Consider the following 10,914-nt stretch of genomic DNA (forward strand, 5'->3'; position numbering starts at 1 on the left):
TGATAGAATGGTATGCACACAGCTCTGGATTTGATCCCCAGTACCACATAAACCAGGGGTGGTGGGCCACACCTGTAATCTCAGCACTTGGGGGAACAGAGCCAGGTGGATGATAAGCTGGAGGCTAGCAGGATATATGAGACCATAGTCTTAAAAAAAATGGGGGGGGGGGGGCTGGAGAGCTGGCTTGGTGGTAAGAGCTCTTGTTCCTCTTGCAGAGGACTCAGGTCCAGCTTCCAGCATCCTTATGATAGTTCAAGTCTATCCTTAACTCTGGTTCCAGGGAATCCAATGCACTTTTTCTGATCTCTGCAGAGAACCATGCACGCATGTGGTGCACGTACATACATGCAGGCAAAACCTCACATGAAAACATCCAAGGGCTGGGATCTCGGATGTGTACTACCACTCTTTAAAAAGAGATGAGAGGGAAGAGGAGGAAAAAGAAAAGAAAACCATCAAACCACCCAAGAATAACTATACTTACTTGCTTTGGGAAGGAAAAGGTCCTTAAAGACTGTCAATACAAAATGTGGTTTAGAAATGAAGGAAGAGAATTACAAGAAGGGAAAGCTAAGCTCGGGTGAATAAGGTGGCTTACTCCATTGTGCAGTGCTGGTAAATTGAGTATGGCATCAAGTCTACACTCACGTGTGACTCTCTAAGGACAGTCCTTGCCCAGATGATTGGAGGGCTCGCTCATATTTCAGGCTTGGCTCACACCACCCCGCCCAGATCTTCTCTGGTCAGTTTTATCTATAACCGGTTTAGAGATGCCACAACCATCTCACCTTCCACGGTCCCCTGTCTCATTCATCTCCAATTCGTCACCTCCACTTATCTTCTTTATTGGCCTTGCAAACTGTGTTATGCCGCATTAACATGTAAGCTCGGGAACTCAGAGGCAGCCACAATGGCTAGGTTTCAAGCTTTAGGAAAATGTAACCATCCTTCCGAGACTACGTTTTCACACTCTATGTTCGGCTTTTGCGTGTGTCTGTCCTTGCTGACAGCTGAGATTATAGTGAGCTCATCACTTCTCCGGGTTTTTTGTTTTGTTTTACATGTTCCTCGTTAATGTAATTGTGGTCTTTCCAGTTTTTTTGTTTTGTTTTGTTTTGTTATTTTCAAAACTAGCAGCTTGGAGATGGGGAGGTGGCTCAGCAGTTAGGAGCATGAAGTATCGCAGCAGAGGACTGGAATTCAGTTCCTAGCACCTACGTGGGACGGCACATGGCTACCTGTAACTCTAGCCGCAGGGTATCTGACACCCTGGTCTGGCCTCTGGAGGCACCTGTATACACACACACATACACACACACACACACACAAACACACACACACGTGCGCACACACACACACACACTAAATAGATTAAGTAAAATAAAAATAAGTAGCTCAAATATAAACAGTCTTACAGTGCTCAAATTCTCTCTCATTATGGTTAGGAGTGGAAATAACGGTCAAAAAAAGTTTTCTGTCTTAAAGTGCCAGATTATTTTCCAACTCGGCAAGATACAAATGGGTTTTGTGGATACAATCCTTGTCTGTACTTAGCATTATAGTGCAACTTTCTCAGACCAGCTGGCACTATAAATAATGATATGAGACGTCTATGTAGTTTATCTTAAGCCTTTTGCTTGGGCAGTCCCCCAGTTACTCTAAACTCAACCCGACTACCTCGCCTATGGCCCACCATGTAACCAGCTCTCTATTTTTCTCTGCTCTACTGTGGGCAGTGTCTGTTCCTTTTGTGTCCACTCTCTGAATCTCCTGTTCCTGCTTTCTTCCCTGGCTTCATTCTCTCTGCCCGCCCAGAAGTTCCCGCCCTCTATTTTCTGCTTCAGCTATTGGCCACCAGCTCTTTAGTTCAACCAGTCAGCAGCAAGACAATCTCTGGTACAATTCTAGATTGCTTCTAGGTATAGATAGGTGGCTGTCTGACCTTCGGGTTTCTGAGCAGGTATGGAAGGACAAATATTTACAAATATAAGGCCACGATGGATCACAGAAATGACAATTATAATATCCCACCGGCCTTGAGCTCTCTGCTGGTAAGAATTAATGATTGAAAATACAAAGACATACCTTCACACAATGTAAAAAAGATTGCCCCAACATAGTATGTTCTGGCTTTTTCAGCCAATACGGCACATATAACATAGCATATCACCCGGAATTTTGTATACATCCCCCTGTTATTAATAAAACTGAGGGTCCTTCTTTCCCTTTTTTTTTTTTTGCCACTATGTGTTTTTTATTCTGTAAAATATCTCTTGTGAAATACTGTTCATGTCTTTTTTTGTACTTCTTTAAAATGAACCATTGCTTCTTTGTTGGCTCAAGAGTTCTGGTAGACACTGGATGTTAAGGTTCGATGGGTATCGTGTATGACTTATGTTGTCCTCCCTCAGTGCCTGTCCTCCTCCTCTCTCCCTTGCTGCACTTTTCACAGGACTTCTGAACAGGAAGAAAACCCATCTCGTCACACAGGGATCCTCCGAGGTTCCTTCATCCTCCCAATTGACCTTGTTCCTAATGTTGTTTTTTTTTTTTCCTTAAATAACTTTCCAGAAAAAATAAACAGCTCTTTTGGAATGTGAACTATTCCCTTTTAGTTAGACATTACCACTCCCCCGGCCACTGTACTTCCCCATCTGGAGTTACACGTGCATGCTCTCTTGCAGAGCTATTAAAAATAGGAACAATTCTTAGTCCTCATAGCTTCTTGTTCGAACGGGTAACTTGATCATGTATTCTGAATTTGTATTTATCATCATGTCTTCCTGTTTGTAAAACAGAAGGCTGGCATCATCCTTGGGGCCATTCTGGACATCAGAAGTGACAGAGGCACATATTTTCTACCAGCACTCTGAATGCTCGTGTCCTGTCACAGTCAAGTGTATTTTTGGCCTTGGTATGTACTATCCACAGGGGTATGTGGAGTTCTGTTTATTTTGCAACTTTGCAACAGACACATTTTCATCTACTCTTGGTGGGAGATTGTCAAGCACTTTGTTGCTGTTTTCCATAAATTAGCAACCATGGCTACATTTAGGCGACTTAAGGATGCTCTGGGGACTTGGGGACATTTTTGTTTGGAAATATTATGATCTTTCTCTGTTGGTGACTCCAGTTGTCACCTGTGTTTTTTAGTTAGGGTTTTATTGCTGTAAAGAGACACTACACCCATGGTAACTCTAATGAAGGAAAACATTTCATCGGGGCTGGCTTACAGTTTTCAGAGGTTTAGTCCATTATCATCATGGCAGGAGACATGGTGCTGGAGAAGGAGCTGAGTCTACATCTTGATCCGAAGGCAGCAGCAGGAGACTGTGCCACACTGGGCATAGCTTGAGCATAGGAGACTACAAAGCCTGCCCCAACAGTGACACACTTCCTCCAATAAGGTCACACTTCCTAATAGTGCCACTTCCCACAGGCCAAATATTCAAACCCATGATTCTGTTCCAACCAGCACACTATGGAACTTGGTCATCAAGCTTTCCTAAGGTGTGCATACACAGGGGACAAGGTCCTTGAGGCAATGTCTATGTCTTCCTCTTGACAGCTTCCTAGAGATCCCCTGGGAGAAATGATAATGCTTTAGCAAGCTGTAAGTGCTTTCCAGCAGCAGGGTTGGAAACAACAGTATGATTGCTCTGTTCTCAGAGACCTAAAATTGGCTGACCACCCAATTCTGTGGTCACCCTGGGAGCAGAAAATCTTCAGAGGTCCAGTCAAGGAATGGGCATAGATGCAGCATCAAAGGCCAGGGTGTCTGGTCTGTCCATGTCTCACAGAGGGTGTGGCTGCACCATCTCCTCCATGGGGGCAGCAATGCCTCTTGAAAAGTGGGACTCCAATGTTGGGTGGATCGCTGGAAAGTTCTGAACCAAGCCCCCATCCCTTCTTCCACCCAGTAGCAGGGGAACAATGTCTACCCTATAATGTTTCATGGAGCGTGAATCTGCCTGTGCCTTCCCATCCTGTTCTTCATTGAAAGCAATTTGCTTGGCTTTGAACCGCCCCATTTCAAGTCCTTTGTGCTCTTAAGGTCAACATGTTTGGACACTGAATTCTAGGAGTAACACACCCAGGGAAAAAGCCAAGGCCATGTGTCCCAGAGTAGCCACAGGAGCTGCAGGGTCACCAGGCTTCATAGTTTCTCAATATCTAAGAATGGGTAGAAATTCAGAACTCTTCATTCACCTTTTAATTTTTCTTTCTTTCTCTCTCTCTTTCTCTCTTTCTTTCTTTCTTTCTTTCTTTCTTTCTTTCTTTCTTTCTTTCTTTCTTTCTTTTTCACTTACTTATACTTATTCACTTTACATTCCACCCACTGCCTCTCCCAGTCATTCCCTCCCACACTCCTTCCCCCTATTTACCTCCCCTTCTCCTCTTAGCAGGCAGGGCCTCCCCTGGGTATCCACACCCCGCACCACCACCACCATCATGGCACATCAAGTCTGCAAGGCTAGGCGCATCCTCTCTCACTGAGGCCAGACAAGGCAGCCCAACTAGAAGAACATATCCCATGTACAGGCAACAGCTTTTGGGAGAGCCCCACTCCAGTTTGAACAAAATATTATTAATACCCCTCCCCCATTCCTGCCTATAGGACATGAAGGGGCCCTGACAAAGATGTAGTGTGACAGTCTTACCACCCTGGCAGAATGGGGACTAGTTTCCTCAATCAGTTTTCCCCTGTCAAATACAAGTGTCATTTCTGTCATAATCTAACACTCATGCCCATCACACTCACACCTGGGGTGACAAGTGTGATTTTTGAGTACCAGTGACATAGTTGGGCTCCCCAAAGACTTTAGTGACAAATGCCAAATGCCATAGCAAATGTCTGACCCTCGTAAAGATGAGGAGGCTTTTGTTTTCCAGCAGTTGACAGCAAAGTGTTATCTTATCGATGGTGACAAACCTTCTGCCACCAGAAGGTTTAATTTTTCTGCTATCCCTAAAAGCCATTTGCAGTTATACATTCTACTTAATATGACTCTTTCCATAATTAACAACCCTCTGCAGAGGGTAATGGATGAGGGAAAACTCTACGAGGAGGAGGTAGTCTTCATTCATCTCCTGTCTTCTACAGGGAGACAGGCGCTCCTGCACCAAGTGCAGGCGAAGCACTGGAGGATTCGCACAGGGCCTTTATGGAAAGATTTACTAGCAAATTTGGGCATGTAATATTATAAACTGCTGCATACTGTGTGATTACAAGATTAGGAAGAAGTGAATCGCTAATCTTGTCAGTCCAACTGTTTTCTTCCTTGATAACATTTGTGTTCTCACACTTCGGGTGATGAAAGAGTGTAATTGGCTGTTGACACTGATTGAAGGAAGGAGATATGCCTTCTATTTTTTTTTTTTCAGAGAATTAATTATCTTGGTAAGGGGGGGTAACAATTCCAACGACGGCTCTCACAGCTGCAAAAACACAAGTAACTGTCAGGGTGTTTTCATCTCTTTCTTTCCCACCTGTTTTTCTCCTTTTGATAACATCTTTTCCTAGATTTAACACATTTACCGAGGCGAGGGAGGGGGGGAGACTAGGGAGTCTTCAAAAAAGAAAGAAAGAAAGATTAGCTTTTAAAACTTGCAGCAAAAACACCAAAAATGTACGCGTGTGGCATTTGCATGTGTTAATGTCTAAGGAAGACATCACAGGCAGATGGAGGTAAGCTAAATATCCTTATGCCACTCAAGTCATATTAAACTACTAATGGACATCTGAAACTCTCCATATGTCGGCTAAGGAAAAAAGATCCAGGTACACTGATATGTCCTGGTTGCCTGAATCCTTTTCGATGTAAGCCGGTCTGAAATCAATGGGAAGGGTCTGTTCTCCAGGTTACGGCGCATGTTTGAACTGCAGCCTGTAAGGCTGGACCATTTCACCCACAGGTGAAAACAAGGTGGAGGCCAAAGCAACTCACTGTTGCTCCCAAGAACGCACAAGCAACACTGTTTCTTTTATCTACAACTCTGAAGGGCCGCTCAGCTCAAAGCTTTCATTCCCGGACAAACAACGGTCCTAGGGTGAGTCAAGGAATGCAATAAAGGTTCATTTGAGAAGGGAACTGAGACTCCCATTAGCTGCATTTGCTTTCTTAAGTCACGGAAGCAATGAAGCAGGAGGGATTATGGTAGCTGCTGCGGAAATTGAGGCAGCAGTTACAGGAAAGCCGGTTCCCTGTTGCATCATGAGGATAGGAGTATTTTAAACTGGAGATATTCTTCAGGAAACTTCATAATACTTCCATGCCTAGAACTAAAAGCTAATGGAGACTCCTCCTCTGCTACAAGCAGAAGCAAGGTCAGATTCTTCAAGAGTGAAGGCTTGGGTCACTCTAAAAGATCAAGACCCACATGACACCTGAGGATCAGGTTAGCAATAAAAACATCAAAGGAGTGTGCAGTAAGTGCACCGTCAGCAGAAGCTGTTCAACTGCCCTCTGGTCTTACACCACCCATAGTGGTCTAGGCCCTCCGCCACTGAGCACTGAGAAAATGCCTTATAGCTGGATCTCATGGAGGCATTTCCTCAACTGAGGCTTCTGCCTCTTATGATTCTAGCATGTGCCAAGTTGACACACAAAAGCAGCCAGTACCCCATCCCTGTAAAGAATAAACTATTAGGTTAAGGGACTAAACTGAGGTTCCTGTTCCATGCAGCTAAAAACATAAGCCTGATGCACTTTTTATAAAAGGGATGACAGTTTTCATTTCCTGACAGAATTGCATATGCAAATGCATCTGCAGAGCAAATGTTTTCTAGAGCTAGGACTGAGCAATAATCTAACACTAATTCTTGTTTAAATGGAGGGTATGAAGCAACCTAGTGGTTAATGGATAATGGATTTAACTTCATCAGTGCAAAGATTCTGAATCATGGAAACTGAAAACTCTTGTAATGATCCTTATGGAATGGCTGAAGATTTGTTATCAAAGTATAATTCAGGGATGGCATTCAGCCAGGTAGATGAGATAACCTAATTAAAATGCTTTCTGGAACAGAACTTAGAGAAATGAAAAGAACAGTTAACACACACATTAAACATTCTGTAAACTACAGAGACTTAAGCAAATCATTGTAAAAGCTGTGATTTATGTTCTGCTACACATCTGATGGTGTTGGCTAATGTTACATACTTGAGCACTAGGAAAAATGGGTAAATCCTGGTGAGGAGCCAGTACTGTCTTGTAACCAGATTTTTGAGGTTTTATTTTCTTGTTTGTTCTGGAGAACAGGATTCAAGCTCTGAGAGAATATAATATGAATTGAAGCAAAATTAATGTTGAGGTCTGGGAATCACTGTATAGATCACACAAATACCAATCTCAGCCAAATAGGGATGGTTTATTGAATGCCACACCCCAAGACCAATTGATCAGGGCCACGTTCCTGACTTGGGAGTTGAACCATGACACTGAGTCAAGCTCCTACAGGGCTTTTAAGCCTGGAATCCACAAACAACTGTGCCAAGTTATTCCATCAGTCAAGATTTAGGGACAGGGGACTTCCTTAGGAACATGTCTGTTGCACATTTATCTTGTTCTCGTTGGTTGGGGTATTTAACTGTGGTAGGGGACTTGCCCTGTCTAACACTCATGTCTCGTCAAGAAGGATGGGACTTGTCTAACATTCATGTCTTAACTTGCCAACCAGGATGACAGTTCCCAGGGAGGTCTTGGAAAATTAAAATTTACTGGAACCCCTACTCAAAATGGAAGTCTTATTCCAAATAGCTTCCTATATTGGTGAAGGTGTCTCTCTTATGTTGGGGTCCAAGCTTACTGTATGTAATTATTCAAAGCAGTTCTACTGACTTCTATTGTGATCAGTTTCCAAGGACACAGAATGTAACAGAATATGTAATCAACATGGGCATGAGAACATTTCCTAGTAACTACCAGAAAAAACGTGAGAACATTTCCTTATAATATCAGTAACAGCACAAAATGGTAGGCTGGGCAGGTAAGTTATCTAGGCCTTAACATTCCATCTAGGCCTTAATATTTTACCTAGGCCTTAACAACTAACATGCTAAGAACAGAGTCGAGGCTCATTGGTGGCATTTAGCATATGGAGATCTAAGCCAGTGAGTAGATCAAGATAGAAGTCTTGCCTTGGGAGATAGCACAGGGCAATCCTTAGAGCTGACTCCCGGGTCTAACAGCGCAACACTCAGCTCCAACAACATATGAGCAACTGAGCTGCGGACGTTAGGTAGTTCTTTCACGCCTCAGTTTCCTAGTTAGTAAAACAAAACACATTTCCCTCACAGTTGGTTTTCATTGAGAATACCATTATTTAATTATATAAATCAAATGTTAAGAGATTCTGGGAAACCCACACGGATTTGCTGTTCGTGTAATCAACTTCACTCATTATAATAAACTCTAGTGGTTATCATCATAAGATTTACTTGGATTTAGGACGCATTTGTGCTGCCGAGTCATGTGTAGTAACAGAGCCATATGCTAGATCCTTGAAGTGCTGATTAAGAAACAATCAGACGTTAAAATAACTTCATTTTAATGATGAGATGACTATATTAATTTGAAGATAAAGAACATCACTAAAAGCTTTGGCTATTGACAAACCCTGCATGCCCACATGTTTGTTTCTCCTGGTAAACAGACTTTTTGATGTGAACAGAAAACCAAGTGGTATGCACCAGTCTTTGATAGTGCTTGACTGTCCCATGTAAGAAAGGAGTCAAAGGAAATGGATCCTTGTGACATCTCCCTAAGTGCTGGTTGCTCTTCTCAACGAGTGGCATCTGGAGCCTGGTATGCACAACCTGTGTTTTGCTGCTGGTATCAGAAGTACAGGGCACCATGAAAAAGAGTGCCCTGCTCATGGAAACACACAGGTTGCTCACGAGTTGAACGAAACCATAATTTACCATCTTAAGGGGTCTCTCTTCTCAGGCTGGCAGTTCACAACATTCTAGAGTTCAACACGCATTTACCCCTTTGGGGCTTCAGAGGATAGTCCAGCTCAAAACTGTGGGTCTACTTAAAACACCCAGCTCAGCCTGAAAAACAGTCTATTAAAACTGTTAAAAGGGGAGGTTGTTTGCACCTGTGTGTGACTGCAGACTGGCACACTGCTTGAAGCATGTGTGACTTCTGTGTTAGGATTTATGTAAAAGTAGTCTAGTCTGTAAAGAAAGGGGGCTGATCACACTGACTATAATATATATAAAAGTCAATATACTGACTATATATAAAAGTCAATATATTGGAGAGATTCGTGGCAGACACTGCCACAAACTTCTAGAACTCCAATGGCAGACCAATCGACTTTACATTTGTGAAGCAGAAGCAGGCAGCAGCCTGGGGAGGGGCCTCTTACTGATCCAGCTGGGAAGCATCAGGAAGACAGGCTGCTGACAATGGTCCATAGCGAAGCATCCCTCCGCCACCACAAACAAGGTAAAAACAAGAGAGCTCTTGAAACCACACACGAGCCCTGAAGGCAACGGTGATTGGACACACCTGCAGGGATTTATCACTTTTATTAAGAAACAACTATTGCAAATTAAAGATAAAAACCAGATGTCTTATGAGTTTTTTCAGAGGTGAAAAATGGCTCTTTATAAGAAATGACAGTAAAAAGGCACATTCAGTTTGGCAAAACGTTTTATTCAAAGAACCTCCCTTTCCTCCTTAACTGCTCAAATATCTCCTAAGGCTGGGAGTGATGTCTGATATTTACACAGCTCAAAGTCTGAATGCTCACTAATGTCTTTGGGCTGTTCTACACACACGGCTGCTCCGGGCTCCCTCCAGCTCTGATCTTTGTTCTTAAAATGTACTACTCAATGAAGCGTTCAGAGTCTGAATGAATAAAATCCTCACCACCATAATTTGTTACTTTTCAAATCATCCTTCTTGGGAAGCTGAGACCATTCTCTGGAAAGAAAGCAAACAGCTCGGAAATGCTCCCAATTGCGAGCGAAGCACAAAGGCTTTCCTGTGTTGCTGGGGAATAACCACTGCCTCCCACTTTGCCCGAGGAGTCTACCTTCCACCAGAAAAGATGTAAAATAACTCATCTGTCAAAGGCATCATTACACGCCCCCCCTCTCAAATATGGGCCGTGTCTGGATGCAGACCAGGCCTTTTCTATCTCTGGCTCTTTTGCTGCTTGCTTCATGGTGGTAATTTCTGTAGGCAAAGCTCAGGGGAAGAAGTCTGTGATACTCAGAGTCGACAAAGATACACGGCTCTCGCAGGGTGCTGGTCACCAAGCAGCCACTTCAAAAACCCTTAGGGCTCTAATGATCTGGTGAGATTCTTCCTGAACATCAACTGTACATGGTAATACGCACACAAGTCTCTCCCCTCTTCCCTACCACCACGCATCAAGGGAGCACAAAGCTGGGTAGCCTGCTCTGGACCTCTCCCAGTAACTGCTCCCCACTCCTTTTCTTGTTTGGAGCCACTGGGCAGTTCCCTTCCTTGGCTGTAAGGAACCACTATGGAGAGGGAGGAAAAGGCCTTGGCAAGCATTCACTTTCTCATGTGACACACGTCAGACACTTTGCCAGGAGCTGGCAGTTCAGAAATGAATTATGCATGCTCCCGGCCTCTTCCTGGAATGTCTACGGTGAGGAAACTTCTGGGGAAAAAAAAGAATATACTATAAAGCTGGGAAGATCCAGCCTCCAATCCCAGCTCTGATCATAACAAACATTCCAGTGCTTAAATACTGCAAATACTTATTTCCAAACACTACACTGACCACTGGTAGTAATGAGCACATTTTCTCTATATTCTCTCAATGTCAGCCTCAACTGCCACAGACAAGATTCAGTCGACAGCTTTCAGCAGAAAGCCACTGAGCCCAAAGGACTCTGTTTATGTGGCAGGGGTTCCTCCTATTTC

This window comes from Mus pahari, chromosome 2 (assembly GCF_900095145.1).
Source record: "Mus pahari chromosome 2, PAHARI_EIJ_v1.1, whole genome shotgun sequence".
NCBI classification, from domain to species: Eukaryota; Metazoa; Chordata; class Mammalia; order Rodentia; family Muridae; genus Mus; species Mus pahari.